Raw genomic sequence first — 25,532 nt, forward strand, 5'->3', positions numbered from 1 at the left:
AAAACGATGACTAATCAGATAGGCGCTGAGAATCTATGTAAGAATTACAGGTGGGCTCCCAACATCTGTTATCACACTTAAACATCATCACGTAACTGAATTTACCATGAAGCGAATACATGCGAAGAACCCAGAACCAGCGCAAGAGAAAGAAGCGGCTATGTAACATTCCCTTTTTGGCATGGCTTTTCAAAAAAGACACTTATCCCTGTGGATTAGAATACATGATAAAAAATATATACCGGTCTATTTATTCCTTGAGCCTTTCTGCGTCTAGTTAAGTGGCACAGCCTAATAGTGATACTCTATAACAGAAAACATGAATGTACATGTAGAACTCTCGTGTATCTTACAATCTGAAATGATTGTTCCTAAACCAAGTGAATAATGAAAAAAAGCACGTTTTGGCCCTCATTACAACACTGGCGCTAAACCATGCCTCTATTAGCACCATGGTTGGTGCCGGTGTTGTAACGGGTCTGCCATGGTTCAATGGGGAATTACCACCCCATTCCAAGGTTGGCGGGGCGGTAATTCCCCATTGAACCGTGGCCCTTCCCCATTCCCATTTTCGCCCCATAGGGTACCGTACTTAGCACCAAGGTCCCTTTGCGGGTCCCTACTTTAACGGCTGGTGTAAACCAGCCGTTAAGCTCGGGTCCCGCAAAGGGACCTCGTAATCAGGCGCTAATGGGTTAACGGCGCCACAGCCTTTTACGGCGCCGTTAACCCATTAGCGCCAGGGTTGTAATGAGGCCCTTAGAGCTGTATACAACAAAACAACAGTACATCACATACATAGAGTCATCCACATTTTTGCTTGAGTTTTGATTGACACATTGTATATTGAACTAATGTGGAACTTCTGTCCGTTTATTCAGACCATGCAAACAGCGATTCCATGAATCGGAGAATCTAAGCGACATTGCATTATTAACGTGAGAATATTTTTTTATTCCTGCACTCACAAAGGATAGTAGGAATCTAATCACTAGACACAGATGTCTAGTGTATTTAGTATTGCATATTTTATCTCGCAAATTAGGACATTCATCTTAACGCCTGTACAACAATCAGCATCCAATAGTATAACTTTGCCTACACCAAGATGGCACCCGCCATCATTAATATCAGTGTACCTCACTTATATCATCACGTGCAACCTGAATCATGTGACATTTCACATAACGGGAACACATCGTTTAAATACGCTGGTATGTGGCACTATTCCAGTGGAGCACGAAGATCGAGTTATTAGATGCAGTCGCTGTATATGAGTCGAATAGGAGGGTCAATTTCGCTCCTGACCTCATATGGTCTGTAAGAGAGGCTTATACAAACTTCTTGGTTACATGTTGATAAATTCAGGAAAAGGGGATCAGTAGCCTGAGACTTGGAGGTGTGAGGCACCTGCAGCAGCTCACAGGAGCTGGTGTAGAGCAGGGGACAGTGACTCAGGTGGTGAATAGTAGCAACTGCAGCAGGAGACATCGCTTTTCAGAGACTTCTGTCTCTATTCTCCACATGCTCCAGTGACAGGACAAACCTGACTGGGAGACAGTGAGGCAGATTCGCAGACAAGGTAGGGGAGAGTTGGCTGGTCCCAGGGGTTGGGGCTTGGTACGCCGTGGCCTGGCTGCTGTAAGCCTGGCCTCGGCTCCCCTGTTTGAGGAGTAGTTTCTGAGGTGCCTGTTCTGTTTGCCGCCTTGTGGGAGAGGGGTTAGTTCTTTAGCAGGGCTGCTTTGGGCAGCACCATAGGGGAAGGTGTAAAGGAATAAGGCCCGCCCTCTTAAACTGAATGTAGTGGAGATAGACCCTGTCTACCTCAAACCGAATGATGATAAACTATTGGGGTGATCAGTGATTCTAAATGTTGCAGAAATCAGAATTATAGTGCTTCTCAGGAAAGCGCTTTAAAGGGTGATTTAGTTTATGGAGTCAGAATGTCATGCACAGTAGAGAATGAGCCTCATTATGCGGTAGGTGCTAAGGGATTACCGGCACCGGTAAGGTCACCGGTGCCGGTAATCCCTTACCACCCTATTCCGAGGTCCCTTAGCGGGTCCCTTCCTCAACGCCTGGTTTTACCAGGTGTTATGGATGGGACCCGTTAAGGGACTTCAGAGCTAATAACGGTACCGCAAATTGTGGTACCGTTATTAGCTCCATCCCCATTCCCATTGAGCCCTATGGGGGCTCAAATGGGAATGGAGAATGGTTCCCGGAATGGGGACTTACCGGGTCCTCCAAGGTTGGAATGACCCGGTAAGTCCCTATTTCGGGAACCCGGACTCGGAATGCGGTAAGGGGGTAGCCATGGTGCTAGTAGCACCATGGGTACCTCCTACCGCGTAATGAGGCCCAATGTGTCAGGTAGTACATGTTATGATATATTATCAAAGAATCTAGATTCAAATCGGAGAAAGAACCAAGTTTTAGGTAAAAACAGGATGGTCAGGCATTGCGTAATTGGTTGGTCATTCCTTTTTTAAGACAGAGTCAGACACTTTGGCCCTCATTACGACCCAGGCGGTAAGTTACCGCCTGGGTCGTACCCTTACCACCATGGCGTAAACTATGTTTACGCCATGGTGGTTGGCAGATTTACCGCCCCATTCCAAGGTGAGTGGGGCGGTAAATCCCCATTTCCCATTTTACCCTTGCCCATTCCCATTTTCGCCCCATAGGGCATAATGGGAATGGGGAAAGGCGATAATTACGGCACCGTAAATTACGGTGCCGTAATTATCGCCAAGGTCCCTTTGCGGCATGGATTTTAACGGCTGCAAAAAAGCAGCCGTTAAAAGCCATCCCGCAAAGGGAACCTTGTAATCAGGCGTTAAGGGTCGGCGCCGTTTACGGCGCCGTAAACCCCTTAACGCCTGAGTCAGAATGAGGGCCTTTAAATGGATGCTTGTTTGAGCAGACAAAATTGTTGATTTTTGCTAATTCATTATAACCTCAGTGGACAGTCTTTTTTAAATAAATGTTCCTACAGAGGACAATGGTGGGGAGAATCAGTGAGTAAAACTTGTTCAGACTAGTTCTGAGTGGCAGATAGGCTGGCGAATCACAAGTAGGAAGAGGGACTGCACATTGATCATGTCATATAAGTCAACGAATCACAGGCAGGAAAGGGGTGGTACTTTTGATCAGGCTATTACCTCACCTACCTAGAGTATATATAAGAGAGGGTGAGCTTAAATATTTTAGCAGAGTCCAAGAGATGTCCTGGAAGCTGTATGATGAGGTGTCCTGCTTGGAAGAAAATAAACTTGCTGACTTTGAAAATCCTGCCTCTGCTTCCTGATTTGCTTCAGAGTCCCTTTCCTCATCCAGGAGTGCCAGGTACCAGAGAGATGGTGATGGCACAATCTTTACAAAGGCATGGCAGATGGTGCTATGCATACATTGGGGAAGAGTGAGCCTCCAAGTAAAAAGGGAAAGCTCAGCATAGAGGAACGCAGTAGAGGGACGACAGATAAGGGGGCGCAAAAGGAAGGTGGTGGAAAGGGTAGGAAAAAGGAAATAAAAGGGAGTGTTGCAAAAGACGTATGTTGGTGGGTGAAGGGGCAGAAGTAACACTTCAGAAGGCATTCCTGTGGGAAGCAGTGTCAAGGGGAGAAGAGATGGAGTGCAGGGAGCTGGTACAAAGGAGCAGTCCCACAGTACGTCCCCAGTGCATAGGAAGGTTGAGAAAAAAGGGCAGGTACTGGTCAGCAAGGTGAAAGAGCTGATAGCAGGTGCAGAACTGCGGAGGGGCCAATGTGGGGTGGAAAGTGTTCATTAAGTCGGCTAGGTCTGATAAGGACCTTGGCGGAGTTAGCCCTTTTGTTATATATTTTTTGGGGTTTTTTTGTTTGTTTTATTGGTTAAACATATTTAAGCCTTAAACATTAGTTCATTACTCCATTATTTCATTATTTAGTTCATTTCCATTCAATAGAACCATATCCATAGTTTGTTCCCTCAACTGCACCTTGTCCCATCAATTGGCCGGAGTTAGTTAATGAAGAAGTTATTTAAATAGTTATTTAAGTAGATCTAAGCCTCTTCCTCCTGGTCCAAGTTTAATAGTTCAACAAATTTTAATGCGTCAAGGGTTCTGCCGACCTTATCAACGGTCAGAAGCCGTTCCCAGTATTCTTCTTCTGTCTCGTCAGTGATGTTGCTCGTGTAACTACCCAAGTAGTTCTCCCTTTTCGATTTCAAGGCTGGGCAGGATAACATTACATGTCTGATAGTTTCAAGTTGGTCTTTAGTTTTGCAGAGTCTACAGTATGCAGTTGATTTTTCAATTTACCTTCTTTTCCATTTTACCTCTCTGCAGTGCCAGATGTTAAGTCTGCAGCGCATCAACAGATCTCGGTAATGGTGGGAGGGGAATTTCAGCAGGTAGGGTGGTAACATATTCAAACCTTTTTTTCCCCAGACAATATTATGACATTGATTTCTTTTCAATCTTTGCTCCTGTGTTTCTTCCCAGTCCTTTTCCCGGATGGATCTTTTGGCTTTATCTGGGTTTTCCTTTAGGGTGTCTTCCGAAAAGGTTTGCCTGTTTCAAGCTAGCTTTGCATCTTCTTTTCCAATTTCGAATCATAGTATCCTCATTTGGTACTTCCCTCTGCATTAAGATTTCAAACGGCTTGGATGGGTTGTCGAGGATACACTTTCTATACAAGGATAGGGTTTTCCAAAGAGCAATTGAAGCCACAGACTGAAGCCTGAGCTCTGTTTTTATGAGCTCCACCTGTAGTGATGTTGGAAGGCGCAGAATCTTTCGCCAAAAGTAGGCCTCACATATGTTCCAGACTTCTCATCTCAAGGCTAAGAGTGCTTCAGCACCATACGTGATGACCACCACCACTTTTTGCTTGAAAAAGGTTACTATTGGAGCTAGGGAAAATTTGCCATACCTGTGATGTAAGCAGATTCCTTGATTTGTCAGTGCCGTTAGTTTTTCCCGAATCAATGTATAATGTGCTTATTCATTACAATTTCTATTTATCATTATCCCAAGATACATTGTGGTTTCCACTTCCTTCAGTTTTTCATTTTCCAGAGACCACGTCTGAGATTTTTCTGCAGATTTTCTCCCCTTGCCAGATCTCATGGTTAGGATCATAGATTTCTTGATGTTAATCTTCATGCTGTTATCTTTTAGATATTTATTGAATGACTCAATCCGTCTTTGCAGGCCTATTGGCGTCTGGTCTACGAATACCGCATCATCCGCATATAGCATCCACGGTATCTCTCTTTGATTTACCTTCGGCGGGAATGCACGAATCTGCTCTTGGGTAGTGTTCATGTCGGCCATATACAATACAAAGAGGAAGGGAGCTAACGCACATCCCTGTTTAATTCCCCTGGAGGTTTTAATCTTCCTAGATAGCCCTCTGTTTCCTGTAATTTGGACCTTGATTGAAGTATCAGTGTATAGGGCTTGGATGGCTTCCAACAGGTCCTTTGGACATCCCCACATCTTCAATTTTGACCACAGACATTCTCTATTTATTCCGTCGAAAGCTTGTTCGAGGTCGATGAAAGCTAAATAGAGTTTATTTTCCCTGCTAAAGTCTTGGCCTTCAGCAGGTTAATCAAAAACAAATTCAGAGCGGTACCTACTCCACTAACGAAGGCTGTTTGCCTTTCATCCAAGATTTTAGCCTGGGTGGCCCATTTTTTTAGATCCCTTAATAGAAGTGATGCAAATAGCTTGCCAATTGAATCTAGGAGCGCTATTGGCCTGTAATTCCTGGGGTTTCCCCAATCTCCCTTCTTGTAGATCGGTACGATGTAAGCCTCCGTCCACATGGTTGGTATTTGTCTAGCTTTTTTAATTTGTTGGAATAGAGTATATATTAGATCAGCCCAGTCCTCACAATTTTCTTTCAGCAGCTTGTTGGAGATACCATATGGGCCTGCTGCTCTGGAAGTACTGAGTTTCTTAATTAGAATTACGATGTCATCTCTATCAAATTCCAATGCCGATGGTGTATTGTCGGGCCTCTCATTTATGATTTGTCCCTGGGTTTCTCCTTCATATAGTGCAGTATAGTGTTGGAACCAATTTTCCTCTGAGACTTGGTTAATTCCTATAGCCGATTGGTTATGTTCCCTGTTGTTAAGTAAGACCCATGTACTTCTAACATTATTTGTTGATATTGCGGCTAACATTTTCTCGGCATCACTTTGCGTTCTTAGATGAAGAGTTTAACGCAGCCAATTTTTAGAGTTTAAGCAACACTTCTTCAGTAGTTCGGGTTTCTCTATACGATTATCCTTTTTTATAAATCTGAGATCTGCTCTATATTGTTTTCGCCTACTCACTAGCTGTTCATCATACGCATGTTTTTTTTTTATTTGCTTACTTTTGGTAGGGTCATACTTGACCTCGAAGGCTTCCTGTAGCCATTTATACTCGACCACCTCCTCATCTTTAGTTATTGCATCTTTATAACCCTGCACCAATTTTGGGATTATCTGGTTTTTTAGCCTCAGTCGATTTCTTTCCCATGACACCTCAGTTTCCATTGATCTTTCACTCGCTATAGTAGACCTTATTTCCCAGGCGAGGTCAATGGCTAGCAGACAGTGGTCACTACTTGTTTGTTTAATTATTGTGAAGGAATGTATCCACTCCAACGTGTTTCCTCCAACAAAACAGTAGTCAAGACATGCTCCTGTTTTCCCACTGTTCCATGTATTTGCTCCCAACAAGTCTCCTTTTGTCTGGCCGTTTAACATCTTCATCTCACGAATTCTCATTTCCTTCATCCATGTTTTTTCCTTTCCTAGTAGATGTTCTATTTCTTTAATTTTACCCTCTTTGTCCAGCAATTTACTGTTTAGGTTAGCATTAAATATTATCAACTGATCGTTCTCCTCCGTCATGGATTTATCAATTACATTCATAATTGATTTTAAGTAACTCACTGGTCCTGTCATATTTTCACTCCAATAGGTATTTATCAGAATCATTTGTATCGCAGTTTTCATGTCGTCTGCTTCAAGTCTTATTTTGAGTATTTGCACGTGTGGGTTCGGTGTGTGGTGTTCTAACACTTTTAGTGGACTATCCAGTTTCTTTAGTATCATGAGACCACCAAATGGTCTTCCCTTTGGTCCCTTTCTGGCCGGGTTTATGTACACTTCATAGCCCTCACACGTTGGAGGTTCTCGTAGCCATGATTCTTGAATTGAAATGAGATCATATTTGTCCAAAAAGGAACTGTCTTTAGAGAGCAGATGTTTAAATCCTCGAGTGTTCCATGAGGCACAGAGGACTGGCTTCTGCTGGCTTTCCTTACCTTGTTGTTTCTTCTTAGAGTTCAAGGCATTTGCCATCCATGCCCAATCCGTTGTTGTCTACTTTATTAGGCTTACTTTTTATCCTCTTTGGGTTTTCCGAATTGTCCACTGTGAACCTCAAGGTTTTCATTTCCTCATAGCTTTTTTTGGTTGTTACAAGGTTTCCTTTTTGATTTTTCCCCCCTTCTTTTCCTTTTTCGACCATTTCCATTGGTGTCTCAGTGACTGATTTAATTTTTGTCTGCTTTTTTTCTCTCGCTTTGTCTTTGTTGTATACCTGTGTCACGTCTTTCACTTCTTTTCTTTGTTCTGTTGCTGATTTTTCTTCATTTTGCCTAAATTCATCGTCCAGATCCCCTTTTTTTTAGGGTGTCACTCGCCGCCAGGAATTTCTGTTTGGTCTTATTGGAAGACAGATGTAGAATGACTTGGTCCATCCTCTCTTCCTTTGGGAATTCAACTATTTTTATATCTTCAGTTGATATCGTATGAAGTTGCGAAACTTGATTGCAGAGCTCCATCACGTAGCTCCTATTTAGTACCACCCTTCTGGGTCGATTTGCTGCGGTTTCTAGTTTCAAATAGCACCCTTTAAATAGAATGGATTTCTTTGGAGGTGGTAGAGGCAACACTTCACTTTTCTTAGCTTCGATATGCTTGTTATCTTTTGTCGTTTTTTGGTTTTGGACTGGGGCTATCCTGTCTCTTTCGTCTTTTCATCCCTTTATTGTCCTGTTTTTTCCTTTTTTGTTCCAGGGTGCTGAATTTGACAGGTTCCTTTTCTGTGTCAAGTTCTCATATCAATGGCTCTGATCTTCTTCCTGAATTCCCGATGTTTTTTGGGACAGTCTCTCATTGAGACTTCAATTTCATATGATCCTTAGAATTTGAGATTGTATCTGTGGTGTCCCAGTTGTCTATGGTTTGCCATTCTGATAGACAGATACTTTCCCAATCTTCTTCATCGCTGTTATTATCCATCAGCTCAATTAAATCACTCAGATTTTCTGGCTGTTCCTGATCATCCCATCTCTCCTCTGTTATCGCATTTTCAGGTTCTTTTATCTCGCTCACCTCAGTATAGTCTAGCTCACTCATCAGTTCTCTTCTAGGCTTCTTTGCGCACTGAATATTTTCTCTTCTCGGTGGCGTTCTTAAATTCCTCAGAAATGCCCTTGATCCATTGACTTTGCATTTGAGGGCTTCATTTTTAGATTTTTTCCCCTTTTCGTTCGGTTTTCTTATTGCCTCTTTTTCCTTTGGCTGGACATGATCTTTAGGCGTGGCCCCTGCAAAGATCGCAAAGGAAGATCGTTCCGGTTGGACTAAGGTCAACTGGTTATTTGCACTCCCCACTCCCTTTTTCCCAGAGGGGATCAGAATCACATCGTCCAATTGTGACTCCTTTTGTTTGGAGAGGGCATTTGCGCCCTGTTTCAATTTCATTGGGCCTTTCCCTTCTTTAAGTTTTGTTTCTGACAGCTCTCCATCGTTCCTCTGTTTATGGAAACTTCTTATCCATTTGCATTCCTCTAAGACTGCTTCATCAGCAGGGATTTGTCGGTTGCATCTCTTCTTGCTAGATCGCTGAGGCGACTCTGCCAAAGTTGGGTTAGTTCTGCTTCCTTGTTTATTCGTATGCTTATACTCTGCAGAGAGGACTCCATTAGGACATTTGTCTCTTTTATTTGGATATTGCTATTAGTCACCTCTTGTACAGAGTCTTTAATTGCCTCATATAAATTTAAGAAGGGGGCCAATGTAATATTTAACGAAGCCATGATCACTTTTTCGATATGCTCCATATCCTTTTCTCTTCCAAGTTTACAGGCTTCAGTTATTGTCCGTAGGATTTGATCATTTCCTGATTCTCTTGAGCGCATATAGGCGTCTTCCGAGGTTAAAGAGCTGGTCATAGGCCTTGCTGTCTGTTCCTCACCAGCTGCTCCTTTTGGAGTTAAATCTTTCAAGGTATCGCCTGGCAAGAGTATGTTTCTCTCCTCAGAGATTGGTGTTTGGGTCTCTTTCGTTGCTGTTTTGTTTTCCTGCCACTTAATCGATGATGTAATCGAATCCTCGGGCAGAAAAGGTTTCCCAGCTGCTTGTTCTTTGTCCAAGGCTGCCATTTTCTCATTTATCCGGCAAAAACTCTTTCTTTTCTCTCTCTCTCTCTCTATTTTACCCGTCAGTATAGTTAAATCTTGCATGATTTTATTTGCAAGACTTGAATTACTCAGATTCGCAGGTATTGGGTCTGAGATTCCATTGGTAATACTTTTTCCTAAAGAAGTCTTCCTCTCCAATTGTGTCCTGGCATAGTCTCCATCATACCCAAGGGTATGATCTGTTTTATTTATTTCATTAGGAGGATTTGCAGTTGTTAGAGCTTTCTCAATTTGAGTACAATCTTGATTTCTTTTTCCCAAGAGACCGTAGCTTGCATAATCTTCCCTATAAGGTTGAAAGATATCAAGTGGTCCTCGGGCTGTCTCTCTGAGGGCAGTATGTTGTATCTTTTTTCTCAGGCTGGTGGACTCCTGTAGGGCTTCTTCCATTTGCCCCAAATCTATTGCGTCCCATTGACCTCCATGTTCCCATGATGAATCTAATGGTTGATGTTCGGTTGTGGGACTTTCCGTAACGCAGCTGAATTCTTGTATAGCTAGCTTTAGCATTTCTTTTGGTCTCGAATCTGTTGTCACCTCAGGTGGGTGTTCGTATAGGGCGGCCCATTCCCCATCTTGGGAGGGTATGGTCGATTTTGAATTTCCAGTTAAGTCGCCATCATTCTTATTAAGGGGGTGCTGCTCTTCGCTAGGGCTAGCCATGGTTGAATCCGGGCTATGCAGATTCTCCCTCACCCCAGATTCTGATCTTGTCTCCATGGCCTCACCTTTAGTGACTGTTCTCTGATTATTTAGAGTTTTTCCAAGTATGTTTGCTGACAATAAGCTAGGCTTCATTGGTCGACCTTCAGACTCTTTCACTGGGATAGGATCGTCTCTTATTACAATTTCATTTGATTCACAGACAGTTTGTTCAGCCGCTTCCTGCTGGCAAGTGTCTTCTACGGCCGATTCAGGTATTATAGGTACTGAGGATGATTGTTTTGAGATTTCTATTACCATAGGGATAGTACAAGCCATGGGTAGCTCAGGCGAGTTAGGGGCCAACTGCAAATTGCCGACCTTTCCCGCCAACGGCATTTGGTTTGTCATTTCTGTGCCCATCTGGCTAGCTCCCACTGATAAACTCTTTCACTTTTTTGTACAAAAGGGTAAACGGCTCTGTTTTAACGTTGCTGTTTTCAGTATAGGCTCCGGGCTCCCATTTACCTCTGGGAGGGATATGAATCTTTGTCTTACCTGCAAATGGGTTCGCAAGCCCGTTTCTTGTAGATCCATGATGGCAGGAACTGACTTCATTTTATCAGGGGCCTCCTCGTTGTACTTTGTATCAAATGTTATTGGCAGCCAACTGGGTTAGGATCCCTGCAAGCTCACAGCAAGCAGCCAGACAGCTTAACAGCTGATTCACTCCACCAAAACGATGCCCTTTGCGCGCCAGGCTTCGCGCTGCAAGGGTGCCTGGCTGCAGAATTTGTATCACTTCCTATAGGCGTCACTGGTGGCGGGAAGGGGGCGGAGCCAAATAGTGCTATGGCGCTCTCTCCTGTTCCGCGTCCTCCAAGCTGCCAGCCGCGTGTCCCACAGAACCTCCAAAGTCCTCCAGATGCTAGCAGAGGGCAGGTGAGGGGGTCGCAGCCACAGTTAATAGCTGATTCACTCCACCAAAACGATGCCCTTTGCGCACCGGGCTTATATTGGAATGGGTAAAGAATGGGATTGGTGAGGTGCAGTCTGTGCAGGTGATAAGTGGAGGGAGATTGTTGGTAACAGGTGTAGGAGAGAAAACCAGTAAAAATGCTTTGGACATAGGTATCTTTGGAAAACACCCTATAATTGTGATTGAGCAGTATAGGGATACATGTAATGGGGTAATTTATGGAGTCCCTATAAGCACACATCATAAGGATATTGTAAAATCACTGAAGGGTCTGGGGTGTTAGAAGTGTGGCGGTTTGGGTAGGAACGATTCTGATAGGGGCACCAGCTCTACGACTGTGGCACTGCAGTTTAAGCGGAGTGAAGTCCCGGAATGTGTGTACTTGGGGGTATCAGCACCTTAGGGTCAACCAGTATACCCCAGAGCCTCTTCAGTATTACAAATGCCAGGAGTATGGCCATGTGACACAAACCTGTAGGAAGGATAAGCGGTGAAGTAAATGTGGTGGGCCCCATGATATCAAGGAATGTGTGACCGAGGATACGACAAAGTGTTGTAATTGTAGTGGTGAACACGTTGCTTCATATAGAGGCTGCCTTACGCAAGCAGAGGTCTGGAAAGTAATGCAAACAAAAGTCAGCCAAAAAATCAGATATGCTGGGGGCGGTACAGAAAGTGAGAGAGGAGATGAAGGAAGTGGCAAGAAGTCCAAGGTCCCTGAGGGACAGGTGAAGGTGGGGGTGCAACAGTCCCATAGGAATGATGAGGTACCTGGACAGGGGTTAAATGTCAGAATGGAGGACTTATGTTTTATCATTGCCACCATTAACATGACGGCTGATGGTGGTTGTGAGGGCCGCAAAGATGTATCTGAAGATAGGGAATTTCACTGACTGGGATGTTCGCAGAATGATGAGCGGAGATGATGCTACCCATAATAGTTCAGGGGTATGAAATTATACCAGGAGTTTATTGGTGAATGGGCAGGAGCTGAAGAGAGAGTTATTGAAAGAAGGTGTTGTGGATATTGTTTGTCTACAGGAGACTTGGTTGAGAGGCGGTCTCAATTTTCACTTTCCAGGGTATGTGTTCTATCGGAAAGACAGAGCAGTGGGTAGAGGGGTTGGTGTTGGTATTTTGGTTAAGAGTGGGATTCAATGCTCAGTAGTTGAGTTTGATGGGGACATTGAACTTATAGGTATACAATGCTAGTGGGTGATAGAACGATAGTTGTGCTCAACTTCTATAACCTGTGCAGACCTCTTGATATAGGGGCATTACAGCTCGTCCTGGGCCAAGGGGGCAAGTTTATAGTATGTGGCAATTTCAATAGTCATAATACCTTAAGGAATAGTCATGTGACAGACATGAATGAGAATAGACTTGAGGCTATGGCAGAAGAGTGTGGGCTTGTATTGTTGAACTCTAAAGAATACACAAGAACAGATGTGACTACAGGAAAGGGTTACTACCTTGATTTGACATGACTATCAGCACGTCTGGTGCCTAAGTTTGTGTGGAAGGTGAGGATGGATAGGGAGATGTGGTCTGATCACGTATCAATTGTGCTAGAGGTAAACGTCAGGATGGTAATAGCAACCATCTTTGCCCCCCAGGGTTGTAGCATTCAAAAGATGGACTGGGTGAAGTTTGGTGTGAGATGCACTGGATTGATGGTTGACAGCGGAGAAGGTGGAGGGCAGAGTTCAAAGTAGAAGAGTTGGATCAAGCGATAGTGCATGTGTTTCAGAGAGTAGTGGAGGAACTGGCTCCGGCCAGGAGAAAGCAGTTTAGGAAACCAGGAGTCATCAGAATGTTCGGTGGCTGTAAGGAATAGGAAGAGGAAACGGCGGAAGGCCTTGTGTTCCAAGAGTGAAGAGCATGGGTGCACAACATACGGCCTGCGGGCCACTTGTGGCCCGCCATGCTGTTTTGTCTGGCCCACGAGGCACAAACACTTTCCTAATGGAGGGCGGCCCGCAAGCAGCATCGGCCGCCCAAATTAGGAAAGTCTTTGTTGTCTTCCTGGCCGGACAAAACACTGGCCACCATTGGCTCAGCACACACGCACCACGTCGCTCCTACGAGCCACGTAGTGCGTGTGTGCTGCACCAATGGAGGGCCAGCACTACGGCTAGCGTGACCAGTAAGGCTTGATGCCGGAAGGCATTTCAGCCTTGCTGGCCACACCAGCCGTAGTACCACTCCACTTACCTCGCCAGCGGTCCAGCTTACCTGCCTTCCAGCACGTCCGGTAAGTGGTCTGTTTGTTTGTGTTTGTGTGTCGGGTCTGTTCTGCTGGCTGTATGTTTATGTTGTGTATGTTGAGATGGGGGTGGGGCGTCGGATGTGCATGAATGTTTGTTTTTGAATGTTTGTGTTGTGTATGTTGAGGTGGGGGGTGTCAGATGTGTGTGAATGTTTGTTTTTGAGTATTTGTGTTGTGTATGTTGAGATGGGGGTGTTTTGGGGTGTCGGATGTGCATGAATGTTTTTTTGTGAATGTTTGTGTTGTGTATGTTGAGATGGGGGTGGGGGGTTTCGGTCTGTATGGGTGCATTCTTGAGAATGTGTGTGCTGAGTTGGGGGGTGGGGGTTCGGGTCTGTATGGGTGCATGCTTAAGAGTGTATGTGCTGAGTTGGGGGGTGGGGGGTTTGGGTCTGTATGGGTGCATGCTTGAGAGTGTGTGTGCTGAGTTGGGGGGTGGGGGTTCGGGTCTGTATGGGTGCATGCTTGAGAATGTGTGTGCTGAGTTGGGGGGTGGGGGGTTTGGGTCTGTATGGGTGCATGCTTGAGAGTGTGTCTGCTGAGTTGAGGGGTGGGGGGGTTTGGGTCTGTATGGGTGCATGCTTGAGAGTGTGTGTGCTGAGTTGGGGGTGGGGGGTTTGGGTCTGTATGGGTGCATGCTTGAGAGTGTGTGTGCTGAGTTGGTGGGTGGGGGTTTGGGTCTGTATGGGTGCATGCTTGAGAGGGTGTGTGCTGAGTTAGGGGGTGGGGGGTTCGGGTCTGTATGGGTGCATGCATGAGAATGTGTGTGCTGAGCTGGGGGGTGGGGGGTTTGGGTCTGTATGGGTGCATGCTTGAGAGTGTGTGTGCTGAGTTGGGGGGTGGGGGGGTTGGGTCTGTATGGGTGCATGCTTGAGAGTGTGTATGCTGAGTTGGGGTGGGGGTTTGAGTCTGTATGGGTGCATGCTTGAGAGTGTGTGTGCTGAGTTGGGGGGTGGGGGGTTCTGGTCTGTATTGGTGCATGCTTGAGAGTGTGTGTGCTGATTTGGGGAGTGGGGGGGTTGGATCTGTATGGGTGCATGCTTGAGAGTGTGTGTGCTGAGTTGGGGGGTGGGGGTTCGGGTCTGTATGGGTGCATGCTTGAGAGTGTGTGTGCTCAGTTGGGGGGTGGGGGGTTTGGGTCTGTATGGGTGCATGCTTGAGAGTGTGTGTGCTGAGTTGGGGGGTGGGGGTTCGGGTCTGTATGGGTGCATGCTTGAGAGTGAGTGTGCTGAGTTGGGGGTAGGGGGGTTCGGGTCTGTATCGGTGCATGCTTGAGAGTGTGTTTGGGGCATAGTGTTTGGTTGGGGGTGAGGGACATGGGGCATAGTGTTTTTTTGGGGGTGAGGGGGCCATGGGGCATAGTGTTTGGTTGGGGGTGAGAGCCATGGGGCATAGTGCTTGGTTGGGGGTGGGGTACATGGGCATGGGGTATAGTTTTTGGCTGGGGGTGAGGGGGCCATGGGGCAAAGTGTTTGGTTGGGGGTGAGGGGGCCATGGGGCATAGTGTTTGGCTGGGGGTGGGAGCCATGGGGCATAGTGTTTGGTTGGGGGTGGGGACATGGGCATGGGGCATAGTGTTTGGTTGGGGGTGAGGGACATGGGGCATAGTGTTTGGTTAGGGGTGAGGGGGCCATGGGGCATAGTGTTTGGTTGGGGTGAGGGGGCCATGGGGCATAGTGTTTGGTTGGGGGTGAGGGGGCCATGGGGCATAGTGTTTGGTTGGGGGTGAGGGACATGGGGCATAGTGTTTGGTTGGGGGTGAGGGACATGGGGCATAGTGTTTGGTTGGGGGTTAGGGGGCCATGGGGCATAGTGTTTGGTTGGGGGTGGGGTAGATGGGCATGGGGTATAGTGTTTGGTTGGGGGTGAGGAGGCCATGGGGCAAAGTGTTTGGTTGAGGGTGAGGGGGCCATGGGGCATAGTGTTTGGTTGGGGGTGGGAGCCATGGGGCATAGTGTTTGGTTGGGGGTGGGGACATGGGCATGGGGCATAGTGTTTGGTTGGGGGTGAGGGACACGGGGCATAGTGTTTGGTTAGGGGTGAGGGGGCCATGGGGCATAGTGTTTGGTTGGGGTGAGGGGGCCATGGGGCATAGTGTTTGGTTGCGGGTGAGGGGGCCATGGGGCATAGTGTTTGGTTGGGGGTGGGGTAGATGGGCATGGGGTATAGTGTTTGGTTGGGGGTGAGGAGGCCATGGGGCAAAGTGTTTGGTTGAGGGTGAGGGGGCCATGGGGCATAGTGTTTGGTTGGGGGTGGGAGCCATGGGGCATAGTGTTTGGTTGGGGGTGGGGACATGGGCATGGGGCATAGTGTTTGGTTGGGGGTGAGGGACACGGGGCATAGTGTTTGGTTAGGGGTGAGGGGGCCATGGGGCATAGTGTTTGGTTGGGGTGAGGGGGCCATGGGGCATAGTGTTTGGTTGCGGGTGAGGGGGCCATGGGGCATAGTGTTTGGTTGGTGGTGAGGGACATGGGGCATAGTGTTTGGTTGGGGGTGAAGGGGCCATGGGGCATAGTGTTTGGTTGGGGGTGGGTGACATGGTCATGGGGCATAGTGTTTGGTTGGGGGTGAGGGGGCCATGGGGCATAGTGTTTGGTTGGGGTGAGGGGACCATGGGGCATAGTGTTTGGTTGGGGGTGAGGGGGCCATGGGGCATAGTGTTTGGTTGGGGGTGAGGGGGCCATGGGGCATAGTGTTTGGTTGGGGGTGAGGGACATGGGGCATAGTGTTTGGTTGGGGGTGAGGGACATGGGGCATAGTGTTTGGTTGGGGGTTAGGGGGCCATGGGGCATAGTGTTTGGTTGGGGGTGGGGTACATGGGCATGGGGTATAGTGTTTGGTTGGGGGTGAGGAGGCCATGGGGCAAAGTGTTTGGTTGGGGGTGAGGGGGCCATGGGGCATAGTGTTTGGTTGGGGGTGGGAGCCATGGGGCATAGTGTTTGGTTGGGGGTGGGGACATGGGCATGGGGCATAGTGTTTGGTTGGGGGTGAGGGACACGGGGCATAGTGTTTGGTTAGGGGTGAGGGGGCCATGGGGCATAGTGTTTGGTTGGGGTGAGGGGGCCATGGGGCATAGTGTTTGGTTGCGGGTGAGGGGGCCATGGGGCATAGTGTTTGGTTGGGGGTGGGAGCCATGGGGCATAGTGTTTGGTTGGTGGTGAGGGACATGGGGCATAGTGTTTGGTTGGGGGTGAAGGGGCCATGGGGCATAGTGTTTGGTTGGGGGTGGGTGACATGGTCATGGGGCATAGTGTTTGGTTGGGGGTGAGGGGGCCATGGGGCATAGTGTTTGGTTGGGGTGAGGGGGCCATGGGGCATAGTGTTTGGTTGGGGGTGAGGGGGATATGGGGCATACTGTTTGGTTGGGGTAGGAGCCATGGGGCATAGTGTTTGGTTGGGGGTGGGGGCATGGGCATGGGTCATAGTGTTTGGTTGGGGGTGAGGGGGCTATAGGGCATAGTGTTTGGTTGGGGGTGAGGGGGCCATGGGGCATAGTGTTTGGTTGGGGGTGAAGGGACCATGGGGCATAGTGTTTGGTTGGGGTGAGGGGGCCATGGGGCATAGTGTTTGGTTGGGGGTGAGGGGGCTATGGGGCATACTGTTTGGTTGGGGGTAGGAGCCATGGGGCATAGTGTATGGTTGGGGGTGGGGGGCATGGTTCATAGTGTTTGGTTGAGGGTGGGAGCCATGGGGCATAGTGTTGCACTCCAAGAGTGAACCCAATAATAAAGCTAAAACAGGCACAGTTAGGAGATGCACATCCTTTGCTTTTTTGAGGAAACCTGACTCAACGAAGGCCATACTCCTCTTGGGCAACCCAAACAGCAAACTATAGCAGTCCAAAATAACGGAATGTCCAATCAAGGGTCAATAAAATATATATAATTTAATTAAACAGACCATATACACTAACTAAATCAAAATAAATTATAACAATGGAAAATGTGTAGTACAAAATGTAAGTTTGAAATGCAATAAAAATCGTTACCCCTCAAAAACATATTCTTTTTCCATTTGTTTGATATAAATTAGGGGTTGAAAAAGCCTCCTGCCACGCCCCGCCTACCGCCCCGCCCACATTTACTTTTCGGCCCACTGTAGCCCTCATGTAAGGTACTTTCGGCCCTCTGTCAAAATTAGTTGTGCACCCCTGTAGAGGATGTGTCTGTGTATAAATAGGCCAGGGCTCTTGGCCAACGTGTAATTAGGTCACATAAAAGAGATTATTAGAGGGAATACTACAGTACTCTTTCTGGGGATACAAGTATGGCGCAGGTATGGGTGAGATTTAAATGTATGTTGGATCAGACGAGACGTAGTTATCAGATCCCACTCATTACTGTCGACGGGCGTGAATTGGTAGATGATTGTAGTAAGGTGAATGCTTTAGGGGCACATTTCGTGGCTGTGCACAGTACGTGTAATAATTCCCGACAGCTAGAAAAGAGATGATCAATTTCATGATTGCAAAAGTGAGTGTGTTGAAGAATGCGGGGGAGTGGATGCCGTGTATGGACGTGCCTTTCTCTAAGTGGGAGTTACAGAAAGCCTTGAAGGGGAGTAGGGACTCGACCCCAGGAGAGGTTGGTGTGTGATGTCTTCCTGCAGAGGTTACCGAATAAGGGCTTGGAGGTAGTTTCGAGACTGTATAATATGGTGTGGGCCAGTGGGACAATGTTGCTTGGGTGGGGAAAGGGCTATTATCCTCCCAATTCTGAAACCAAAGAAACCGCCCTATTCCTGTGGGTCCTATCGACCCATAGCTCTGACGTCTGTCCTATGTAAAGTAATGGAGAAAATGGCATGTGAGAGACTGGTGTACTTTCTGGAGTCAGAGAATGAACTGAGTATGTTCCAGCATGGATTTCGGAAACAGATCAGTTATGGATGCCATGATTGCTCTGACGACGGACATGGAAGTGCCCTTGAACTGCAGTGAAATGGTGGGCGCAATCTTCATAGACATGGAGAAGGCTCATGATATGGTGTGGAGAGGAGGTCTGCTCTATGCATTGCGGGAGAAAGGTGTTCAAGGGAAATTAGTTTCCTGGGTGAAGAACATTTGGAAGATAGTGTTTTGTGTGAAAGTGAGGGATACATTATCCCAGAAATTTCTGATGGAGAATGGGACGCCTCTGGGCAGTGTTATTAGTCCTGTCCTCTTTAATATAGCAGTGAATGGTCACACAGGAAAGGTCCAGGAGTGTGGATATAAAGTCGGTTCTATGTGGATGGTGCAGTGCTATGGGTGAGAAACAAGTGAGGTGGTAATATTCAGGAGAAGTTGCAAATGACATTGGATGTCATGGAAAGATGGTGCACGAAATGGAGCTTTACGATCTCTAGCTCCAAATCAGTTTGTATTCTGTTTCATAGACGTAGAGCAGGAGCAAACCTGGACCTGCCACTGCGTGGGATTGTGTTGGAACAAGTGACAGAATGTAGGTACCTGGGAGCGTCTCTGGATGAGCGTTTACATTGGAATACACAGGTGGACAGGACAGTAGCCACGTGTAAAGGGCGCCTAAATCTGCTAAAGGAGGTTTCTGGGCAAGAGTGGGGGATGTCAAAAGAGCATGAGACTGCTGTATGTTGGAATGGTTAGCAGTGGGTTGGAGTACGGGGTTCAGCTGCAGCCTAGTTACAGCAGGACACAGCTTGTTTTGCTCGATAGAGTCCAGGCAAGAGCACTGAGAATTGTGACAGGCACAGTAAGTGTGTTACCTACTGATGCTGTACAGGTGTTGGCAGGGGTGTTGCCCTTGGAAAGTAGGAGGGTGGTATTGTGTGTTAAATACTGGTTTAAATGCCACTCCTTCAGGAGAGGCATCCAGTAAAAAAGTGCCTGGAGGTTAACTGGATGCATGTGCACAAAGGTGAAAGCTGGGAGAGAAGAGGGGGGTACCTTTGGGTTTCATGCTGATAGGTTACAACAGCTGGTGAAATGCACAGTGGGAGGGATGGGGATTGAATTGGCATGTATCCCCAGTCATTGGGGGATATTGGGAAACGAGTTGGTGGGCAGGGCTGCGTATGAGGCCACAACTAGGGAGGTAGTGGATATAGAGATCCCCTTAAGTGTTACTGAGGCTCAGGCGGCGGTAAAAGGTGGAGCTAGGAGAGAATGGCAAAGCAGATAGGATACTAGCAGCAGGAAGGGGAGGCATGTGCATGCAGTACAAAGAAAGGTTCAGTGTAAGAGATGTGGGGGAATACAGAGTTGGTACGCAGAAAGTAAACTATCTTGAATCGGCTAAGAGTGGGCCATGCAGGGTTAAAAAAGATGGAAATTTAAGATGGATAGAGTTACTTCTGAGAACTGAGAGGCGTGCAGAAGCACGGAAACGGTGGATCACTATAGGATGGAATGGGAAAAGTTCAGACTGTAGAGGGAATTGCTAATAGCCAGGATGAGTAGCATTGGAGTGTCAGTGAAGAGTATATCTGACTTGCTCAAAACAGGGGTTGAGGAAAAGCAGTGTAGGTTCCTCCTTGAGTATGTTAGGGAAACTGGGAGGTGGGAGGAGATTTAGTGGAGATGTGTGGCTGACAAGGTTGATTAACGGCAAGCATCATCTCCCCAGGTGGCAATCTATGTAAGCTGACAACATTTTAAGAGACAGCACCCAGCTCCCTGCTTTTTGCTTCAATATTATACTCTTTTCGAATTGTACAAACAATTCTCGCCTCTTTGATAGGTCCGCATTAATGACCTCTACTATTCCCCTTTCTATTGAATGTAATCACATCTGAAACAGGCCCTATAGCTCTGACAACCACCTCAAGGGTTGCCGACAGCAACCACTGTGTGAAAGAAAAAGCTTTGTATGGCTATGAAGATTGGAATTGCTTAGGAACTGGATAGACCTAACAGACACAGAAATGCACAGCCAACTATACAGGATGTTCAAACTAAGTGTAACATTCTGGCAAGTATTGCTCATATGTGTACCACCGCCTGTGGTCAGCACAGTAAATATAATTCACACAAGCCCTTGCGATAAACGCTCAGTGTCACACTTTCACTTCTTGCAGATACATTTCAACATAATCTAGCCAATCCTTATTAACCATTTTCTGAAATAATTCTAGAGCATCAATGAAGAAGTGTCACCTTGGGCCTCATTACGACCCAGGCGGTAAGTTACCGCCTGGGTCGTACCTTTACCACCATGGCGTAAACTACGTTTACGCCATGGTGGTTGGCGGACTTACCGCCCCATTCCGAGGTTGGCGGGGCGGTAAGTCCCCAATCCCCATTTACCCTTCCCCATTCCCATTTTTGCCCATAGGGCATAATGGAAGTGGGGAAGGCGTTAATTACGCCACCGTAAATTACGGTGGCGTAATTAACATCAAGGTCCCTTAGCGCCATGGATTTTAACACCTGCAGGTGTTAAAACCTCCATGGCGCTAAGGGACCTCGGAATCAGGCGGTAAGGGTAGGCGCTGTTTACGCCGCCGTAAACCCCTTACCGCCTGAGTCGTAATGAGGCCCCTTGACTCCAAAGTAAGATGACGCGGCTCAATTACCAACCAGCATTCAATATTAGGATCATGTATATAGACACATCACACTGTGGGCCTCATTACACGGAAGGCGGTAAGGGTTAACGGTCACCGGTAATGGTACCGGTGACCGTTAACCCTTACCGCCTTACTACGAGGTCCCTTTGCGGGTTGGTACTTTAACGCCTGCTTTTTAGCAGGCGTTAAAAACCAACCCGCAAAGGGACCAGGGTGCTAATTACGGTACCGGAATGGACCAAGGTGCTAATAGCACCTTGGTCCACCGCCTACCGTGTAATGAGGCCCTATGCCTTCTCCTAAAACACAAAGCCACGTCCCACTAAATACAGTAAGAAACAGTAATCACACAAGTGCATAAAATGGAAGATATCTTCGGTTTAGTCTGGTTAATAGAATTGTGTTTTGTTTTGTTTTACCTTTCATATGATTATGTCCCTTTCCCAACTAGAAACAAATATGATGTCTTGTTGGGCTTCACAGTAACATATCGTTTGTGTTTTTTCTTTTTTCTCTCCTCTACTTGTGTAAAATAAATGGGATTCTCATTCCACTTCATTTTACTACCGACTCATAACTAACTACGTTGTTTATGTAATGTTTGTAATGTGTTTTTCTGTGAATTTCTGTTGCTTAGGATTTATGATGCATGTTTTTCTCTGACTTATTTTTGTTTATTTAATTAAGAGTACAGGTCCTGATGAAGTTTTTTAGCGAAACACATCTAGGCTTATCAATGAAGGGTTTTAGAAATGATTATTGTTGCTAACCAAGTACTGTAAATAAATCACCTTGATGCAATACTTACTGACAAATCAGTTCATGCCAAAACTATGCAAACATTATTTAATGCTAGAATTCAATTATGCAACATTTGATGCAATGAAATCACTTTAAGGGGATCCCCCAACAACCTATATTATAGACACATGGACAAAGGGGAACTGGACACTCTTTAGAATGTAGTATTATTTAGCATTACAGGTTATAGGTGCCAGTCCAATACCAATTCTACAGTGTCAACATTATCAGTTAGGATTCCAAGCATCATGTTAGCCCCCCAATCCTCCCTCAATATACCCCCATGGCTTTAATCAAATTATTTTAGAGTTTGGTTTCCACAAATGTTTGGGCAACACATGTGAATGAAATAGCTATGCTAGGTGAGAAAATCAGGCCGCGGTTTGTCTGCATTACTAGCTTTGGTAATCACTACCATTCTCATACTGAGGAGCTTCTGTGAGGGTGTAGGAGTAGGACTCAGACACAAGGAAGTTATGTTGATTGGCAAATACTTTAATTAATAACAAAAACGGGACGGGGGCAGTTGGAGGAAATCCTAACTAACCCTACCTCTAAGAGGGGGTTCCCTGCCTCAACAAAACAAGTCAATGGAACTGTCTGTGTCAGAATGCCCAAAGTAAGGTTTGCCTCCTGTGTCCAAATCCTTACCTATCCCTCACAGGCTCAAGTTAACATAAGGTGAAAAGGGAAATGTCTATTGGCTGTCTGTCTGCAGCCCAGCTATGTAGTTCAAAACAAAAGTTCCAAGAAGGTGTAGAAAAGCAAACAAATGTTCCACAAGACTCAAGGGGTTGATTCCCTTTCCCCAGAGTCTTTCCAACTCTATCTAATATAGTCTCAGTGTCTTCAATGGTCAAGACAGGTCCTTATCTTTACTTGGTAGGCCTGACTCCCAGACCCTGCGACAAGGAAGAATGGCCTGGACACCTTTTCCAAGCCTTCTTGAAGGTTCCAGACCCTTTGTGAGCAGACCCGACTCTGAGGTGCTGCGATGAGGAAGAATAGCCTGGTTCTCTCTAGCAAGCTGTGCTGAGGGTCCCTGGCGCTTTCTGAGCAGATCCGGCTCCCAGGTACTGCGACGAGGAAGAATAGCCTGGTTCTCTCTTCCAAGCTGTGCTGAGGTCCCTGACCCTTTCTGAGCAGATCTGGCTCCCAGGTACTGCGATGAGGAAGAATAGCCTGGTTCTCTCTAGCAAGCTGTGCTGAGGTCCCTGACCCTTTCTTAGCAGATCCGGCTCCCAGGTACTGCGACAAGGAAGAATAACCTGGTTCTCTCTCCCAAGCTGTGCTGAGGGTCCCTGACCCTTTCTGAGCAGATCCGGCTTCCACGTACTGCGACAAGGAAGAATAGCCTGGTTCTCTCTTCCAAGCTGTGCTGAGGGTCCCTGGCGCTTTCTGAGCAGATCCGACTCCCAGGTACTGCGACAAGGAAGAATAGCCTGGTTCTCTCTCCCAAGCTGTGCTGAGGATCCCTGGTGCTTTCTGAGCAGATCTGGCTCTGAGGTACTGCGATGAGGAAGAATAGCCTGGTTCTCTCTTCCAAGCTGTGCTGAGGTCCCTGACCCTTTCTTAGCAGATCCAGCTCCCAGGTACTGCGATGAGGAAGAATAGCCTGGTTCTCTCTAGCAAGCTGTGCTGAGGTCCCTGACCCTTTCTGAGCAGATCCGGCTCGCAGGTACTGCGATGAGGAAGAATAACCTATTTCTCTCTCCCAAGCTGTGCTGAGGGTCCCTGGCGCTTTCTGAGCAGATCCGGCCCTGAGGTACTGCGATGAGGAAGAATAGCCTGGTTCTCTCTTCCAAGCTGTGCTGAGGTCCCTGACCCTTTCTGAGCAGATCCGGCTCCCAGGTACTGCGATGAGGAAGAATAACCTGGTTCTCTCTCCCAAGCTGTGCTGAGGGTCCCTGGCGCTTTCTGAGCAGATCCGGCTCCCACGTACTGCGACAAGGAAGAATAGCCTGGTTCTCTCTTCCAAGCTGTGCTGAGGTCCCTGACCCTTTCTGAGCAGATCCGGCTCCCAGGTACTGCGATGAGGAAGAATAACCTGGTTCTCTCTCTCCGAAGCTGTGCCAAGTGTCCCTGACCCCTTTTCTCAGTACCCCCTCCTTGGTCCATCTCCTGCCAAGTAGGGTACTCAACGAACCCGTTCTCACTGTCTTCTCTCTCTGACTTGACTTCCACCCACAGCCTTGGTTTACTCTCCTTCCAGGTCCCTGAGTGTCACTTGTGCATGTAAGCTTTGTATTCCTCTTTATTACTGTTCGGGGTGCACCTCCCCAATGTTGGCCCCAGACCCGCTTCACTTGGTCAATTTCACAGTTCTCTTTATTTGCACAGTTCTCGTTATCTAATTTCTCTTCCCACTATAGGCTTGGTTTACTCCCCTGCCAAGTGGGTGTGTCTCCTCTTATTATCTCTGTGGCTTTTAGAGTTCTAGACGCTCTCTGTATGTCTCATGTGGGTTTGGGTCCCAACAACCTGGCACAATCTCCTGCCAAGTGGTTGTGCCTCTATTTTGTATCTTTGTGGTTTTTTGGGATCCCAGAACCTCTCAGTATTTCTCTCCTATATGGGCGTGGGCCCCAGGCTTGCACTGTTTCTTTCTAAAAGGTAGGCTCCCTTCTCTGCCAAGCATGAGTTTGCTTTGTCTCTCTTTTTTCAATTCCCCATAACTCCCCGTGGCCTCCCGAACCTCCTGCACTCATCTCCTTGCCCGCGTACCTGTTGCTCTTCTGTGTTGGTCTTGGGCAATGGGGCTTCCTTTCTTCTTTAGTGGCATTCAGGTTCCGTGTGTTGTCGGCATTGAGTTGGATGCTTTTCCTCTCTTTGTTTTCCTGTGGACAGTCAGTCCAATCATTTGTTCTCTAGTTCCATTCTAGGAGTCCGCCTTCCTGTAGCGGGTTCTGCCAGAGACCGCCAGCCGGTTTGTGTGAGCAGCGTGTCTTGGAGGTTCTCCTCCTAGGGCGGGTTGTTCGCTTTCCTTTGTTAGCGTTCACAGCGGTGTCTCCCTCCAGCTACTCCGCTCTGCGTCTCCCGTGCTTTCGGACTGGAAGTGAGCCTCTCTGGTTCTGGCTCTGCCCAGCATATTTGTAGTTCCCGACAGCCAATCCATGATGGAAAGCAACTAGACCGTTCCCTCCTGTTTGAAGGTGTGATCATCATGCCTCGAGTTGTCTTCTTCATTGCAGTATTTCTAGGGTTATTAGACACCTCACTGTAACAAATGGTACTACTGTCAGAGGGTATTGAAGGAGACTTTGGATTGTGGGAGGGGTGAGGGTTTATTACAGAGGACATATACTGTGTCTCCTGAGAATGGTCGTCCCTAATCCCATATGGGGCTTCCCTTCCCAGGTGATCCGCCCCCTGTGCACCACCCCCAGGGTGGAATATTGTTCTGTGGATACACCGCTCTGGTCCCCCGGGAAAGGTCTCTCCCTAGGTGAGAAGGGATGACATCCTTAGATTCGTCACACTACTTTGCATGCATAATATTGTTGTGCAGCAGAAGTGAAACATGTACTTCTATCAGTGAAATTGCTTCCTCCTATTAATCCAGGTGCACATATATCTAGATCTCCAGATATCTGAGGCCAACCTGTATGTGCATGAATTCACGGAAGGCGGACCATGCCTTTAAATTCTTATGTAGTGATGAAATGAGTAGATATGGTGGGGCAATGGTAACATCTGTTATTTGAAATCCAATGAAACTAGTGGGACTCACTGTGACTTAGTGATGTGCTCTCCATGTATCAGATAACTTCTACACCTCATGGGGGCCTTCTGGATTCTCTGACCCGGCAGACACTAGGTAGTACTTAGGAAGCCA

The sequence above is a fragment of the Ambystoma mexicanum genome, chromosome 10 (genome assembly GCF_040938575.1).
Source record: "Ambystoma mexicanum isolate Mex_15411 chromosome 10, UKY_AmexF1_1, whole genome shotgun sequence".
In the NCBI taxonomy this organism is placed as follows: Eukaryota; Metazoa; Chordata; class Amphibia; order Caudata; family Ambystomatidae; genus Ambystoma; species Ambystoma mexicanum.